The sequence below is a fragment of the Mobula hypostoma genome, chromosome 5 (assembly GCF_963921235.1).
Source record: "Mobula hypostoma chromosome 5, sMobHyp1.1, whole genome shotgun sequence".
NCBI classification, from domain to species: Eukaryota; Metazoa; Chordata; class Chondrichthyes; order Myliobatiformes; family Myliobatidae; genus Mobula; species Mobula hypostoma.
This window is the reverse complement of record NC_086101.1, coordinates 17355483-17374804: the sequence shown is the minus strand read 5'-3', so window position 1 is coordinate 17374804 and position 19322 is coordinate 17355483.

Genomic DNA, 19322 nt, shown 5'->3' with positions numbered 1-19322 from the left:
GACTTCAATTGATTAGCCAACAGTTTACCAATTTTGTCACTGTGTACATAAAATTCACTTCTTGTTTTCTTTAATTGGTTTACAATCGAGGACGAGAGTAATAAACTGTGTTCCATTTGAAGTTCAGTTCTTTGTTTATATAACTCCTCAGAAGGAGCTATAACATATTTCTTATCAATTTCCTTAATCTTGTCCACAATTACCAACTCCTCCTGCTTCTGCTTCTTCCTCAAAGCAGCAGAATAGGAGATAATCTGACCACGAATATAAGCTTTAAAAGTATCCCAAAGAGTGTTAACAGAAATATCCTCTGTATGGTTAATTGTAAAAAAAAGATCAATCTGTTCATTCGTAAAGTTAACAAAGTCCGAGTCCTGAAGCAACAGCGAATTAAAACGCCATTGTCTATTATTTTGTATATTGGCCAGAATTTTGATAGAAAGCTTAAGTGCAGCATGATCCGAAATGGTTATAGAATCATAATCACATTTAATCACTGAAGGAATAAGACGAGAATCAATAAAGAAATAATCAATTCTTGAATAGGAATGATGAACATGTGAAAAAAAAGAAAAATCCTTTTCCTGAGGATGCAAAAAGCGCCAAATGTCCGTCGACCCAGAATCAGAAAGAAATGAATTAATCAAAGTTACAGATTTATTAGGTAAGGTCCGTAAAGGAGCCGAACGGTCCAAAGCTGGAGACAAACAGGTATTAAGATCTCCGCCCTAGATCAATGAAAACTCATTCAAATTCGGAAACTGATTAAATAATGATTTATAAAATTCCGGACAATCCATATTAGGAGCATAAACATTAACCAAAACTACTTTTTTATTAAATAGTAAACCACTAACCAATAAAAATCTACCATTCGGATCAGAAATAATATCATGTTGTATAAAAGTAACCGAGGAGTCTATAAAAATAGAGACGCCTCGAATCTTAGCATTGGAGTTCGAATGAAACTGTTGACCCTTCCAGAATTTAAAAGAACGTAGTCTGTCCCCCCTCCGCACATGGGTCTCTTGTAAGAATAAAATTTGTGCTTTAAGTCTCCGGAACACTTTAAACACTTTTTTCCTTTTAATAGGATGATTAAGACCATTAGTATTCCAGGAGACAAAATTAATAATAGACTCCATAAACCCTAAAGTCAACCCACAACAAGGAGGATTGACGATAGGCTCGACCCACGAACCCGGAGAGGGAACAGAACATACAAGAGATACTGGGAAGAAGAACGCAACCAATACTTCAATAATGTATATAGCCCAAGAAGAAAGAAACTAAAATGTGAAGCCCCTCCCACCACCCTCCACCCATGACCCCAAAGCTAAATCTAACGCAGACCAGCCCGAAAGAAACAAGCACAAAAACTACCCCCATGACTTCCGGTATACGCTCCCTAAAAAAGTGTAAATATAAAAAAGATCAGCTGATTATAAAACAGTAAAAGAATAAAAAAAAATAACTCAATTAAAATAAACACATAACAGAATAAAAGCCAGAAAATATATGAAAAAAGAACCGCATTAAACCCCAGACCCATGAATAAACAGAACAACAAAAAAAAAAGATTATTAACATAAACTAGTTATAAAAACCTACAAAATAGATTTTAAAAAAACTACAAAAGTTAAGGCCACAAAGGAAATACATAAAATGACAATAGGGAAGTAACCACCCAGAATCCCCTGGGAAAAAGAAAGAAATGACGCAGTTAAAAAGAAAGTTTAGCAACCATATTAAGTAATCAAAAATAAACTTTTTTGCCCAAATAGGGCAAAAAAAAATTAAGACCGACAAATTCACAGCCTCCGATCAGCGGAGATAGTTAAAAAATTACAATTAAGATGTTGAAGGTGAAAATTGATCCAGATAACTCTGGGCATCCGATGGAGAGTGAAAAAAACGGAGGGCTCCATCCAACGTACGAATCCTTAGACGTGCAGGGTAAAGCAGCGCTGGTCTTAAATCCATCTTGTAGCGTTCCGACATCACAGATCTGTAACGAACCCGTTGATCCCGGATTGGTTTACTGAAATCTTCCATGAATCGGAACTTAAGATCCAAAAAATCAATGAAACCCTTCGATCGAACGAATCGAAACAGTTTCTCCTTGTCTTGAAAGTAATGAAACCGTAAAATAACATGTCGAGGTTTATCTGACCTAGGCCAGTATGATGGAACTCTGTGAACACGATCCAATAACGGTGGTTGGTCAGGAAATACAGTAGGAAATGCATCTTTTAAGAGTTGAGAAAAATACTTCATAGGGTTATCAGATTCAACAGCTTCACGCACCCCGATCATTCGTAGATTCTGCCGTCGCATTCTAGATTCTAAGTCAGAGTTTTTAAAGGTCAGAAAGTCAAGTTTCTTCTTCATTACATTAATTGTTTCTTCGATTTTCCCCATCTTAAGCTCACTTTGTTGCGTGGATCTTTGAAGATCAGATATAGCCGACTGATGTTCCGTAATAGATGTTTGTATCTTATCGATTGAATCGGCAATTTTCTGGAAATTAATTGAAATTTCCGCACGAATCAGCTCCGTAACAGAGGTTGAAATTTCCCTTTGAATTAACTCCGGTATAGCTTTCAAAGTCACCGGTGGTTCAGTCGGAGGGAAATCAATACCTTTCAGTTTAACCGGAGGTTTGCCATCCTTCCCGTTTTTCCCATTCTTAGACATAGCAGACCTTAAACGCATCCAGTTATCGAAGAGCCCAATTTGTTTCAAAGTATTGTAAAAGTTGATGCCTTAATGGTTAATTAAAATATAGCTGATCAGAAGAAAAAAAACTCAGAGGTAATGGAGCGAGTCAAGAACGCGACTTCACTCCATGAGCGCTACCGGAAGTCTCATGATCTGATTTCCAAAAGGCATAAAGTTAAAGATGACATATTTCTTTAATATTTTAAGCAAGATTATTTTTTTATTTCCATCTTTTATATCATATTATATAATTTCTGATGCCATCAGTATTGGCCTTTCTCCAGCTTAGAATCTCAACCAGTGGACCAGACCTACATCTTTGCATATTGACTTTGAAACTAATGACATCATGATTTCTGGATTCAAAGTGTTCTGTTGCACAAACTTTTGTCACCTGCTGTTCCTGAACAGCAGATCCAGTATTGCATGCGCCTTCGTTGGGACTTCTATGTAATGATGACCATGGGTCACAATTCGCAGCCACACTGACCACATCATGAAAGACAGTGATATGGCGGATGCTCAAGTATATAATGATCATGACCACCTAGACAGAGATGTGTCTATTTTAATGCAAGGAACTTCATGAACAAAGTGGATGAGCTTACAGCGTGGATCAGTACTTGGAGCTATGATGTTGTGGCCATTACAGAGACTTGGATGGCTCAGGGGCAGGAATGATGACTTAGAGTGCCAGGCTTTAGATGTTTCAGAAAGGACAGGGAGGGAGGCAAAAGAGGTGGGAGTGTGGCACTGTTGATCAGAGATAGTGTCACGGCTGCAGAAAAGGAGGAAGTCTTGGAAGGATTGTCCACTGAGTCTCTGTGGGTGAAAGTTAGAAACAGGAAGGGGCTCACTGACTCTACTGGGTGTTTTTTTTTACAGACTGCCCAAAAGTAACAGGGACATAGAGGAGCAGATAGGGAGACAGATTCTGGAAAGGTGTAATAATAACAGGGTTGTCGTGGTGGGAGATTTTAATTTCCCAAATATTGATTGACATCTCCCTAGAGCAAGGGGTTTAGATGAGCTGGAGTTTGTTAGGTGTGTTTAGGATGTTTTTCTGACACAATATGTAGATGAGCCTACAAGAGGAGATGCTGTACTTGATCTGGTATTGGGTAACGATCCTGGTTCAGTGTCAGGTCTCTCTGTGGGAGCGCTTTTTGGAGATAGCGATCACAATTCTATCTCCTTTACCATAGCATTGGAGAGGGATAGAAACAGACAAGTTAAGAGAGTGTTTAATTGGAGTAAGGGGAAATATGAAGCTGTCAGGCAGGAACTTGGAAGCATAAATTGGGAACAGATGTTCTCAGTGAAATGTACGGCAGAGATGCGGCAAATGTTCAGGGGAGATTTGTGTGGCGTTCTGCATAGGTACGTTGCAATGAGATAGGGAAAGGATCGTAGTGTACAGGAACCGTGGTGTACAAAGGCTGTTGAACATCTAGTCAGGAAGAAAAGAAAAGCTTATGAACGGTTCAAAAGCCAGGTAATGATATAGATCAAGAAGATTATAAGGCTAGTAGGAAGGAGCTTAAGAATGAAATTAGGAAAGACAGAAGGGGCCATGAGAAGTTCTTGGCGAGCAGGATTAAGGAAAACACCAAGGCATTCTACAAGTATGTGTAAAGCAAGAGGATAAGACATAAGAGAATAGGATCAATCAAATGTGACAGTGGAAAAGTGTGTATGGAACTGGAAGAGAAGTCAGAGATATTTAATGAATACTTTTCCTCAGCATTCACTACGTGAAAGGATCTTGCAGATTGTAGAGAGGACTTACAGTGGATTGAAAAGCTTGAGCATGTAGATATTACGAAAGAGGATGTGCTGAAGCTAGCATCAAGTTGGATAAGTCACCGGGACCGGATGAGACGTACCAGGCTATTGTGAGAAGCGAGGGAGGATATTGTTGAGCCTCTGGCAATGATCTTTGCATCATCAATCGGGACGGGAGAGGTTCCAGAGGATTGGAGGGTTGTAGATGTTGTTTCCTTATTCAAGAAAGGGAGTAGAGATATCCCAGGAAATCATAGACCAGTGAATCTTACTTCAAAGGTTGGTAAGTTAGTCATAGTCATAGACATAGTCCTAGTCATACTTTATTGATCCCAGGGGAAAATTGGTTAAAGTTGATAGAGAAGATCCTGAGAGGCAGGACTTTTGAACATTTGGATAGGCATAATATGATTAGGAGTAGTCAGCATGGCTTTGTCAAAGGTGGGTCATGCCTTACAAGCCTGATTAATTTTTTTGAGGATGTGACTGAAAACACTGATGAATGTAGAGTGGTAAATGTAGTGTACATGGATTTCAGCAAGGCATTTAATAAGGTACACCATGCAAGGCTTATTGAGAAATTAACGAGACATAGGATGCAAGGGGACCTCGCTTTGTGGATGCAAAATTGGCTTCCCACAGAAGGCAAAAAGTGGCTGTAGACGGGTCATATTCTGCATGGAGGTCGGTGACCAGCGGGTGCCTCATGGATCTGTTGTGGGACCCCTCCTCTCATGATTTTCATAAATCACCTGAATGAGGAAGTGGAGGGATGGGTTAGTAAATTTACTGATGACACAAAATTTGAGGTGTTGTGGATACTGTGGAGGGATGTCAGAGGCTACAGCGTGTCATCGATAGGATGCAAAACTGGGCTGAGAAATGTTTGATGGAGTTTAATCGAGATAAGTGTGAGGTGGTTCATTTTGGTAGGTCAAATATGATGGTAGAATATAGTATAACAGGTAAGGCTTTTGGCAGTGTGGAGGATCAGAGGAATCTTGGGGTCCGAGTCCATAGGACACTCAAAGCTGCTGCGAGGGTTGACTCTGTGGTTAAGAAGGCATACGGTGCATTGGCCTTCATCAACCATGGGATTGAGTTTAAGAGCCAAGAGGTAATGTTACAGCTATATAGGACCCTAGTCAGGCCCCATTTGGAGTACCGATTCCAACTTAAATCCTCTTTTACATCTAAATTATCACCAGCGTACTCATGGTTTTCAGGCTATGGTTCTAACACCTCACCAAAGCAGAAAATAAAATTTAACTGGTCCAAACGAAGCTCTATATGTGTTGCATACATATGCTTTTTCATGTAAAAGGAGCAATAAAAGGTTTCACATAAAAGATTTCACTTATACCTGCCGCCTCTCGGGTCTGCAGTGTCTATTGTTCTCCAGTGATGTGTTTCGCATGTTGACCACAAAAGACTTTGAGGAAAGAGAAGCAGAATAAAGGGTGTAAAGACAGTAAGGTAGAAGGGCTAAAGTGTGTGTACTTCAATGCAAAAAGCATCAGGAACAAAGGTGATGAACTGAGAGCTTGGATACATACATGGAATTATGATTTAGTGGCCATTACAGAGACTTGGCTGGCACCAGGGCAGGAATGGATTCTCAGTATTCCTGGATTTCAGTGCTTTATAAAGGATAGAGAGGGAGAAAAAGGGGAGGAGGGGTGGCATTACTGGTCAGGGATACTATTACAGCCACAGAAAAGGTGCATAATGTAGCAGGATCTTCTTTTGAGTCACTATGGGTAGAAGTCAGGAACAGGAAGGGAGCAGTTACTCTATTGGGGGTATTCTATAGGTCCCCTGGTAGCAGCAGAGATACGGAAGAGCAGATTGGGGGGTAGTTTTTGGAAAGCTGCAAAAATAAGGGGGTTGTTATCATGGGTGAATTTAACTTCCCTAATATTGATTAGCACCTGATCAGTTCCAAGGGCTTAGCTGGGGCAGAGTTTGTTAAGTGTGTCCAGTACGGATTTCTGTCACAACATGTTGACAGGCCGACTCGGAGGGGGATGCCATACTAGATCTAGTCTGAGGTAATGAACCGGGTCAGGTCACAGATCTCTCAGTGAGTATGCATCTGGGGGACAGTGACCACCACTCCCTGGCCTTTAGCATTATCAGGGAAAAGGATAGAATCAGAGAGGACAGGAAAATCTTTAATTGGGGAAGGGCAAATTATGAGGCTATGAAGCTAGAACTTGCGAGTGTGAATTGGGATGATGCATTTGCAGGGAAATGTACTATGGACATGTGGTCGATGTTTAAGGATCTCTTGCTGGATGTTCGGGATAAATTTGTCCCAGTGAGGAAGATAAAGAATAGTAGTGTGAAGGAAACATGGGTGACAAGTGAGGTGGAAAATCTAGGTAGAAAAAGGCAGCATACATGTGGTTTAGGAAGTAAGGATCAGACTCATCTATTGAGGAATATATGGTAGCAAGAAAGGAGCTTCAGTAGAGACTGAGGAGAGCAAGAAGGGGGCATGAGAAGGCCTTGGCGAGTAGGGTAAAGGAAAACCCCAAGGCGTTCTTCAATTATGTGAAGAACAAATGATGACAGGAGTGGAGGTAGGACCAATTAGAGATGAAGGTGGGAAGATGTGCCTGGAGGCTGCAGAAGTGGGCAAGGTCCTCAGTGAATACTGCTCTTCAGTATTCACCAATGAGAGATACCTTGATGAAGGTGAGGACAATATGAGTGAGGTTGATGTTCTGGAGCATGTTGATATTAAGGGAGAGGAAGTGTTGGAGTTGTTGAAATACATTAGGACGGCTAAGTCCCCGGGGCCTGATGGAATATTCCCAGGCTGCTCGATGAGGCGAGTAAAGAGATTGCTGAGCCTCTGGCTAGGATCTTCATGTCCTCGTTGTCCACAGTAATGATACTGAAGGATTGGAGGGAGTCGAATAGAACCATAGAACCATAGAACATGACAGCACAGAAACAGGCCTTTTGGCCCTTCTTGACTGTGCTGAACCATTTTTCTGCTTAGTTCCACTGACCTGCACCTGGACCATATCCCTCCATACACGTCTCATCCATGTATCTGTCGAACTTTTTCTTAAATGTTAAAAGTGAGCCCGCATTTACCACTTCATCTGGCAGCTCATTGCACACTCCCTCCACTCTCTGTGTGAAGTAGCCCCCACTGCCCCCCCACATGTTCCCTTTAAACTTTTCCCCCTTCACACTTAACCCATGCCCTCTGTTTTTTTTTCTCCCCTAGCCTCATGGGAAAGAGCCTGCTTGTGTTCACACTATCTCTACCCATCATAATTTTATATACCTCTATCAAATCTCCCCTCATTCTTCTACGCTCCAGGGAATAAAGTCCTAACCTATTTAACCTTTCTCTGTAACTCAGTTTCTCAAGTCCCGGCAACATCCTCGTAAACCATCTCTGCACTCTTTCAAACTTACTAATACCCTTGCTGTAATTTGGTGACCAAAACTGCACACAATACTCCAAATTTGGCCGTACCAATGCCTTATACACCCTCTCCATAACGGTCCAACTCTTATACTCAATACTTTGATTTATAAAGGCCAATGTACCAAAAGCTCTCTTTACGACTTTTATCTACCTGTGACGCCACTTTTAGAGAATTTTGTATCTGCATTCCCAGATCCCTCTGTTCTACTGCACTCCTCAGTGCCCTACCATTTACCTTGTATGTTCTATCTTGGTTTGTCCTTCCAAAGTGTAATACCTCACACTTGTCTGTATTAAACTCCATCTGCCATTTTTCAGCACATTTTTCCAGCTGGTCCAAATCCCTCTGCAGGCTTTGAAAACCTTCCTCACTGTCCACTACACCTCCAATCTTTGTATCATCAGCAAATTTGCTGATCCAACTTACCACATTATCATCCAGATCATTGATATAGATGACAAATAAGAATGGACCCAGCACTGATCCCTGTGGCACACCACTAGTCACAGGCCTCCACTCAGAGAAGCAATCCTCTACTAGCACTCGCTTGTTTCTTCCATTGAGCCAATTTCTAATCCAATTTACTACCTCTCCATGTATATCTAACGACTGAATTTTCCTAACCAACCTTCCATGCGGGACCTTGTCAAAGGCCTTACTGAATTCCATGTGGACAACATCTAGAGCCTTCCCTTCATCCACTTTCTTGGAAACCTCCTCGAAAAACTCTAATAGATTTGTCAAACATGACATACCACACACAAAGCATAATAAGTCCTTGTCTACCCAAATACTTGTAGATCCTATCTCTTAGTACTCCTTCCAATAACTTACCTACTACCGACGTCAAATTTACCGGCCTATAATTTCCCGGATTACTTTTACAGACTTTTTTAAACAACGGAACAACATGAGCTATCCTCCAATTCTCCGGCACCTTACCCATAGAAACTGACATTTTAAATATATATGCCATGGCCCCTGCAATTTCAACACTAGTCTCCTTCAATTCCGAGGGAATTCCCTGTCCAGTCCTAGGGATTTATCTGCTCTGATTTGCCTCAAGATAGCAAGCACCTCCTCCTCTTCAATCTGTATAGGTTCCATGACTTCACTTGTTTGCCTTATTTCCACAGACTTCATGCCAGTTTCCTTAGTAAATACAGATGCAAAAAAAAACATTTAAGATCTCCCCCATTTCTTTTGGTTCCATACATAGCCAACCACTCTGATCTTCAAGAGGACCAATCTTATCCTTTACTATCCTTTTGCTCTTAATATATCTGTAGAAGCTCTTTGGATTATCCTTCACCTTGACTGCCAAAGCAACCTCTTGTCTTATTTGCGACCTCCTAATTTCTTTCTGAAGTTTTTTTTTGCACTTTTTATACTCCTTAAGCACCTTATTTGTTCCCTGTTCCCTATACATGTCACAAATCTCTCTCTTTGTCTTTATCAGAGTTCCAACATCCCCTGAGAACCAAGGTTCTTTATTCTTATTCACTTTGCCTTTAATCCTGACAGGAACATGCAAACTCAGCACTCTCAAAATTTCTCCTTTGAAGGCTTCCCACTTCACAATCACATCCTTGTCAGAGAACAACCTGCCCCAATCCACGCTTTTTAGATCTTTTCTCGTTTCTTCAGATTTGGCCTTTTTCCGGTTTAAAACCTCAACCCGAGGACCAGATCTCTCTTTACCCATGATCAAGTTCAAACTAATGGTGTTATGATCACTGGAACCAAAGTGTTTCCCTACACACACTTCCGTCACCTTTACTAACTCGTTTCCTAACAGGAGATCCAATATTGCATCCTCTCTAGTTGGTACCTCTATATATTGATTTAGAAAACTTTTCTGAATACATTTTACAAACTCTAACTCGTCTAGACCTTTAACAGTATGGGAATCCCTATCAATATGTGGAAAATTAAAATCCTGTACTATCACAGCTTTATGTTTCCTGCAGTTGTCTGCTATCTCTCTGCAGATTTGCTCCTCCAATTCTCACTGACTATTGGGTGGTCTATAATACAACCCCATTAATGTGGTCATACCTTTCCTGTTTCTCAGCTCTAGCCATATGACCTTGGTAGACAAGCCCTCTAATCTGTCCTGCCTGAGCACTGCTGTAACATTTCCCTGACAAGCAATGTCACCCACTGCACCCTTCACTCCTCTGCTTCTATCATGTCTGAAACATCAGAACCCTGGAACATTAAGCTGCCAGTCCTGCCCCTCCTATAGCCAAGTTTCACTGATGGCTATAATATCGTAATTCCATGTGACAATCCACACCCTCAGATCATCAGCCTTCCTCACAATATTCCTTGCATTGAAATAGACACATCTCAGAAGATTAGTACCACTACACACAACCCTTCCATTTGTGACTTTGCATGAGCTTTTAACATCATTTATTTTCACCCCAGCTCCACTATCTGCTCTGGCACTCTGGTTCCCATCCCCCTGAAAATCTGGTTAAAACGCTTCCCAAAAGCACTAACAAACCTCCCTGCAAGGATATTGATCCCCCTGTAGTTCAGGTGTAACCCGTCTCTCTTGTACAGGTCCCACCTGCCCCAGAAGAGGTCCCTATGATACTGAAATCTGAAACCCTGCCCCCTACACCAGTTCCTCAGCCACATATTCGTCTGTCAGAGCATCCTATTCTTACCCTCACTGGCACGTGGCACAGGTAGAAATTCTGAGATTACCACCCTCGAGGTCATGCTTTTTAAATTCCTACCCAGCTCTCTATACTCACCCTTCAGAACCGATGTGTACCATCATATCTGGCTTATCACCCTCCCACTTCAGAATGCTGTGCACGTGATCATAGACATCCCTGACCCTGTACCCGGGAGGCAACAAACCATCTGGGATTCTCTGTCTCGACCACAGAACCTCCTTTCTTACCTTGAACTATCGAGTCCCCTCTCACTACCACTCTCCTCTTTTTCCACCCTCCCTTCTGCACTGCAGAACCAGACTCAGTGCCAAATATCCGGCTGCCGCAGCTTGGCACAGGTAAGTCATCCCCCCAACAGTATCCAAAATGATATACTTGTTGTTGAGGGGAATAGCCACAGGGGAACCGTGCTCTGCCTGCCCTTTCCTCTTCCCTCACCAGACAGTAACCCAATTACCTGTGTGCTGCTCCTTTGGCGTAACTACCTCCCTGAAGCTACTATCTATAAACACCTCATTCTCCCGAATGATCCAGAGGTCATCCAGCTCCTGCTTCAGTTCCCTAACGCAGTTTGTAAGGAGCTGCAGCTGGATATACATCTTGCAGGTGTAGTTGTCAGGGACACCAGAGGTCTCCCTGACTTCCCACATCCTGCAAGAGGAGTATTCCGACATCCTGCCTGTCATTCTCTCGACTCTAAACAAACAAAACAAAACCAACCGGAACCTACCTTCGCCTCTGCCTGTTCACACCGAAGCCTGTTGGGCCAAAGCCGTCCCCACTATGCTCCCTCTCACTCCGCTGCCTGCTGTATATGGTGATCTCTTTTTAAACCTTTGGCGCTCTACTTCACGAGACTACGCTGTCTAGCCTATTTTCCCTTCCTCGAGCAGTGGGGAAAAGAAACTCTTCTCACTGAGGGTTCTTACACGTTCACTATCGGCCTCTTGGTCAGATTTGAAAAATATCCTTCAAAATTCCTCTCCTTTGTAAACCTTTGGCGCTCTACATCACGCGCCTGCACAGTTTTGCCTCTTTTCCCCGAGCAGTGGAGAAAAAAAAGCACCTCTCTCCGGGATTCCTTACTCCTTCACTCTTACTCCTTACTCCTTCACGATGTTGTCCCTTTGTTCAAAAAAGGTAGTAGGGATAGTCCGGGTAATTATAGACCAGTGCACCCTACGTCTGCGGTGGGAAAGCTGTTGGAAAAGATTCTTAGAGATAGGATTTATGGGCATTTAGAGAATCATGGTCTGATCAGGGACAGTCAGCATGGTTTTGTGAAGGGCAGATCGTGTCTAACAAGCCTGATAGAGTTCTTTGAGGAGGTGACCAGGCACATAGATGAGGGTAGTGCAGCGGATGTGATCTATATGGATTTTAGTAAGGCATTTGACAAGGTTCCGCATGGTAGGCTGATTCAGAAATTCAGAAGGTATGGGACCCAAGGAAGTTTAGCCAGGTGGATTCAGAATTGGCTTGCCTGAAGAAAGCGGAGAGTCGTGGTGGAGGGAGTACATTTGGATTGGAGGGTTGTGACTAGTAGTGTCCCACAATGATCGGTTCTGGGAACTCTACTTTTCGTGATTTTTATTAATGACCTGGATGTGGGACTAGAAGGATGGGTTGGCAAGTTTGCAGACAACACAAAAGTTGGTGGTATTGTGGATAATGTAGAGGATTGTCGAAGATTGCAGAGAGACATTGATAGGATGCAGAAGTGGTCTGAGAAGTGCCAGATGGAGTTCAACCTGGAGAAGTGTGAGGTGGTACACTTTGGAAGGACAAACTCCAAGGCAGAGTACAAAGTAAATGGCAGGATACTTGGCAGTGTGGAGGAGCAGAGTGATCTGGGGGTACATGTCCACAGATCCCTGAAAGTTGCCTCACAGGTCGGTAGGGTATTTAAGAAAGCTGATGAGGTGTTAGATTTCATTGGTCGAGGGATAGAGTTTAAGAGTCACGGGGTAATGATGCAGCTCTATAAAACTCGGGTCAGACCACACTTGGAGTACTATGTCCAGTTCTGGTCGCCTCACTATAGGAAGGATGTGGAATCATTGGAAAGAGTACAGAGGAGATTTACCAGGATGCTGCCTGGTTTGGAGAGTATGCATTATGATCAGAAATTAAGGGAGCTAGGGCTTTACTCTTTGGAGAGAAGGAGGATGAGAGGAGACATGATGGAGGTATGCAAGGTATTAAGAGGAATAAATTGAGTGGCCACCAAACGCCCCTTCCCCAGGGCACCACTGCTCAGTACAAGAGGACATGGCTTTAAGGTAGGGCTGGAAAGTTCAAGGCGGGTATTAGAGGAAGGTTTTTTTTTTACTCAGAGACTAACTTTTACTAGTGTCTAAAGTTAATAGACAGGTACATGGAGGAATTTAAGGTGGGGTGTTATATGGAGGAAGGGTTTAAGGGTCGGCACAACATTGTGAGCCGTAGGGCCTGTACCGTGCTGTACTATTCTATGTTCTAGGTTCTAAGGCAATGTTATGATAGTCATGGGAGATTTTAACATGCAGGTCGATTGGGAAAATCAGGTTGGTAATGGATCTCAAGAGAATGAGTTTGTTGAATGCCTAAGAGATAGCTTTTAAGAGCAGTTTGTCGTTGAGCCTGCTAGGGGATCAGATAAACTGGAATGGGTGTTATGTAACAACCGGAGATGACTTGGGGAACTTAACGGGAAAGAAGCTTCAGGAACCAATGATCACAATATGACTGAGTTCAACTTGAAATTTGATAGGGAGAAAGTAATGTCTGATGTAGCAGTATTTCGGTGGAGAGGGAAATTAAAGTGGTATGAGAGAAGAGTTGGCCAAAGTAAATTGGAAGGAGCTACTGGCAGTGATGCCAGCAGAGCAGCAATGGCGTGTGTTTCGGGGAAAAATGAGGAAGGTGCAGGACACGTGTATTACAAAAATGAAGAAATACTCAAATGGCAAAATAGTACAACCGTGGGTGACAAGGGAAGTCGAAGCTAAATGTAAAGACAAAAGAGGGGGCATACAACAAAGCAAAAATTCGTTAGAGGACAGTGGATTGGGAAGTTCTTAAAATCCAGAGAGTAAATAAAAGAATCATTAGAAGGGAAAAGATGAAATATGAAAGCAAGCTATCAAATGATATCAAAGTGGATAGTAAAAGCTTTTTCAAGTATGTAAAAAAGAGAGATGAGAGCAGACATAGGACCATTAGAAATTGAGGCTGCAGAAGTAGTAAAAGTGGAGAAGGAGATGGCGGATGAAGTAAAAGAGTATTTTGCATTACTCTGCACTGTGGAAGACACTAGCAGTGTGCCAGATGTTCTAGTATGTGAAGAAAGAGAAGTGGGTGCAGTTACTATTACAAGGGAGAAGGTGCTCGAAAAGCTGAAACACCTGCAGTAAATAAGTCACCCCGTCCAGATGAACTGCACCGTAGGGTTCTGAAAGAGGTCGCGTTAGAGATTGTGGTGGAATTAGAAATGATCTTTCAAAAATCATTGGACTCTTTAAGAAATGAGGAAGGCAGCAGAAAGGATATTATATACCGGTTAGCCTGACCTCTGTAGTTGGGAAGATGTTAGAGTCAATTATTAAGGATGGGGTGATAGAATACTTGGTGACAAGATAGTACAAAGTCAGCATGGTCCTGCCAGATGACCCTGTTGGAATTCTTTGAGGAGATTACAAGTAGGATAGATAAAGGGGATGCAGTAGATATTGTATATTTAAACTTCCAGAATGTCATTGATAAGGTGCCACACATGAGGCTGCTTATCAAGTTAAGAGCTCATAGTATAACAGGAAACTACTAACATAGTTGGACCATTGGCTGATTGATAGGAGGCAGCAAGTGGGAATAAAGGGATCCTACTTTGGTTGGCTATCAGTGACTAGTGCTGTTCCCCAGGGATCGGTGTTGGGAACACTTATTTTTATGCTGTATATAAATGATTTAGGTGATGGAATAGCCTGATTTGTCGCCAATTTTGCAGATGATACGAAGACTGGTGGAGAGGCAGGTAGTGTTGAGGAAACAGGTAGGACACAGGAGATCTTAGACAGATTAGGAGAGCGGGCAAGAAAGTGGCAAATGAAATACAATGTTGGAAAATGCATGGCCATGCACTTTGGATGTAGAAATAAATATGCAGAATGTTTTCTAAACAGATAGAATATCCAAAAATCTGAGATCCGAAGGGACTTGGGAATCCCTGTGCAGAACATTCTAAAGGTTAACTTGCAAGTTAAGTCGGTGGTGAGGAAAGCAAATACAATTTCAGCATTCAATTCAAGAGGTGTAACTACAAGAGCAGGGATGTGATGCTGAGGCTTCATAAGGCACTCGAGAGGCCTCACCTTCAGTATTGTGCACAGTTTTGGACTCCCCATCTTAGAAATATGTTCTAGTATTGGAGAGGGTCTGGAGATGGTTCACAAGGATGATTCCAAGAATGAAAGTGTTATCATACGAGGAACATTTGGTGGCTCTGGATCTGTACTCGCTGGAATTTCGAAGGATGAAGAGGGAATCACTTTGAAACCTTTGGAATGTTGAAAGGCCTAGACGGAATAGATGTGGAAAGAATGTTTCCCATAGTGGGAGAGACAAGGGCAAGTGGGAACAGCCTCAGGATTCAGGGGTCTATTCAACACAGAGATTTGGAGGAAATTCTTTTGCCAGAGGCTGATGAATTTGTGGAATTTGTTGCCACATGCAGCTGAGGAGGCCAGGTCATTGGGTCTATTTAAAGCAGAGACTGGTAGGTTGTTGATTGGACATGGCATCAAAGGTTACAGGGAGGAGGACGGGAAATGGGGTTGAGGAGGAGAAAAAATGGATCAGCCATGATTGAATGGAGGAGCAGACTCAATGGGTCAAACAGCCTAGTTCTGCTCCTATGTCTTATGAGTTGGTGCTCAATGTTTCATCATATTCACCGATCCTCAATCGATCTCATCCCCTGGCTTCATCGAATCGCGGTCCCTCTCCGGGTCGAAACCTACAACCTGCTCTCTTCAGCGTCTTCTCTATTCATCTTCCCCCGAACAAAAGCCCCAAGCCCAACCTTAGTGCCCCTCGCCAGACAAACCTCCATCCCAATTCTATTAATAGAATTCTAACAGTTCTACCATCCTAATTGGCTGGCACACATTCCTTATTATTCTTTATCTTCAACATAACCCAGACAGGCTGAAAGCAGAACAGACTGCTCTTACAGAACTGCTAAATGAATTACACACAGCATAACAGTAAAATGTGAACGAGGGCATTACATAAGAATGAGGTGGAGGACTTCAGTGTGCGCTCCATTATACTGAGGGAATGACTATCGATAGCTCAAGTAGGTTGCAAAGTTGAAGGATAGGAATCTAGAGATAGATTTTGCGTGCCAAGCTGGTTAGCAGACTGACCCTGTTATGGCGGGGCGATGATTCTTGTGGGGGTGGGGGACGGGAATTTCTGGCTGAAGGAAGTGTGGAAGAGAGGGTCGCATAGACTCCTCGGTTTAAGCCTCGAAATTACTTTTTCTCCTGGTTGTCAGAAACAGTGCCGATCAGGCCAGTGATCAAGCGTTCCCGAGGGCATCGGCCAGCGGCTTCCTTTTCTCAGGAGGAGGCGGTGGGAAAAGCATCAGGAATGCGAAGGGATGGTGTAATGGGCTCTTTCGAGACAACAGAGATTGAAGAATTTTCCGCTAAGGAATTTGCAAGTTTACGGGATACGCACAGACAAGTGGTTGTGGAGTTTTTGGCTGTGTTTTAATTGAGAATATGGGATGAGGGGGTAGCATTATGATGCTATCTAACAGAGGATGGAAGCTTTATCGACCCAACATGCGATCAATAATGCACTAAGGACGCTGCTTGCTTTCCCCGAACATAATGCAACACGATGGGATCGGGTAACGGCATCAGTTAAAACTAAGCATCATTCCCTTACTGAATGGAATTTAAAACCCCAAGCGGAATAGAGCTCAGTTGAGGAGTATACTAAATGTCTGCGTCTGTGGGTCTGGTCACAGAATTGTATGGTATCCCACAAGAGAATACTGAATTAACAGGACCTGTGGTTATAGCAGCGTCTTTTCCATTAAAATTGGTGGTGCTGTCTTTAATACCACCAGCTGTTGGTCAACCTATAATCACAGTGATCAATTATTACAGGGTTTAGAGTTTGTTATTTTAGTATGTAACGTTGTTTCTTGTTTTCCTAATCTGTTACGTGTTTGTGTCTTAATCTGTTACTTTGTTACATGTTTCCCCATACAATTGGTTTTAGGGATGACTCATTTCATACTGGTCATATGAAATTTGAGTTGATGAGGTAGAAATTTGGGTAGCTTTAACCCTGGTATGAGATGCCTACATTTCAGATGGAATTGAGCACTGGGGAGCACTACAATTAGGGTTGTTTATTTATATATACAAATGCATTGGCTCTTGATTAGTCACTGCATGTGTGTGTATATATATATATCGCTAAAGTATAGACTGGCAGAGTGGTGGATGCTGACTTGTGATGGCAGATCCTTTAATACATTCCTGTGGATGGCATTTGAATTTAGACACTGGACCACTGTATGAGGACTCCTTACTACATTGCAGTTGGGATGCCATTGATGTGATTCATTTGACAAAGAAAACGACCATTGCGCGAAATTTTCTGGCTTCTCGAGAGGGGGTAGTCTATTCCAGCCAACCTCAACCCAGAGTATAGTAACAGTTTCAAGGAACGCGGGCCTCAATAGTTCTTGTGCACTAAGGGCTATAAGATCTGGTATCTCCCTGTGTACGATTTGCTTAATTGGAAAAAATTGACTCTTAAAGTGATTTCCCCACCTGACAGAGCATTGGTGTAGGTTGTATACTGAGTACAGGTACAATGTAAGGGGTGGATGGTAAGTTTGAGCAAGAGCAGTATCCTGGGTTGGCTGTGTTTATGCCAAGTGGTATTGTGAAGGTGGGTTCTTGCTGAATGCTGAATGGCACTTCCTGCATATTTAATTACTAGGCTATCTGTGGTTACCACAGTGTGGTGTGGTTGATATGTGGCTGGTATGTGATATCCCGTATGTATCCCGCCCCAATGCCATGGATGAGCAGCTTGTCCATGCTGGTCAGTAAGAGGGCTATCACAAAGGAAGGAATGTTTTGAATGATAGATTTTTCTTAGTATAATGCACCCAGACTGTCCCGGGAACTGACATCGATGGCTTTGCATTACCTACTCACAATGGAAGGAGGCACGTGCGCTATTATTGGTCAGGAATGCTGCACCAACATTCCTGATGGGTCAGGTAACATCACTCACCTGGCTGATCATATCTGAGAATCAGTGTATGAGATCGAGTGGGAGATCAGTTCATTAGCTATTACATTCCGGGATGGGGGCTGGTAGCCTTTTTAGGGCACAGAGAGGCTGGTAGACTACCGTAGTATACTGGGAGATACCTATTGGGCTTACAGGATTGGGTAGTTTGCTTTTGTGTTTTATATGTACCTTGTTAAGGAATTCGCGATTCATATTGGTCTGAAGATTAATTCATCACTTTATCAACAATGTTCGTGACTTACTCAGTTGCAGAAAGCCACTTTGTCGTCATCAGCTAGATTAAAAAACTGCAGCTACTCTTCCTCCTTGGTTAGCTACCTGGTGTCCAGGTTTACACATTCCAGGTATAAAATAGCACGTGGAAGGAGCTTGTTTTCGCTTCCTTTGTTTAAGGCAAGCGGTGTGCAAGACCAATGGGAAGATATCCTCTGCACCCACTTTTAGTATGTTGACTGTACCTCTTCCTAGAGATGCTGGCTGGCCTTCTGCGTTCACCAGCAACTTTGATGTGTGTTGTATGTTTTCTTAATATTCAGCTTTGTAGGTTCTGTAACTTGGGGAACATGAACGTTTGGTCAAATTGTTACTGCCTGTAAATAAATGATTAATAAACTTTCTCGTAGTTATTTTCTCTCGCCAGGTCCGCGAACCTGATTCAACTTTACAATTCCTCTTGTACCGTCTGCCATGATTAGGCTAAACTCAGGTTGGAGGAGTTACACCTCATTTACTGCCTGGGTAGTCTCCAGTGGCTTGGTATGAACATAGAATTCACCAACTTCCGGTAATTCCCTCCCACTCCTGTCCCCCATCCCAGTTTCACTCTGCCCCCTCCCCCAGCTGCCTATCGTCTTCCTCATGGTTCTGACACCTTCCACTTTCCCCTATTCCTTCTTCACATTTCCTGCCTATCCCCTCCCTGCTTCCCCTCCCCCACCCCTTTATCTAACAGAAGCTTATCTAAAAAGACTGTAATAGCTGCGAGAGGTCTTTCAACTAAATGCCGATCAAAGGGGAATAGTTTTAAATTACTGATATTTCAATTTTTGAAAATTTAGTTTTCATACTTTACAATTGTCTCTGTTTTTGTATGTGGTAGAATGGGGTGGGTGTACTGTGAAAAAGGAGCATTTGATGCTTAGAAAATAAAATTCTCAGTTAAATTAATTCTCTTCTGGGGAAGGTGGGACCTGTACAGATTGGATGGGTTGCACCTGAACTTGAGGGGGAGCAATATCCTTGTAGGTAGGTTTGCTAGCATGGTTCGGGAGGGTTTAAACTAATTTGCAAGGGGGATGGGACCCAGAGCGATAGAGCAGTGAAAGAAGTGCATGGAGTAAAGCCA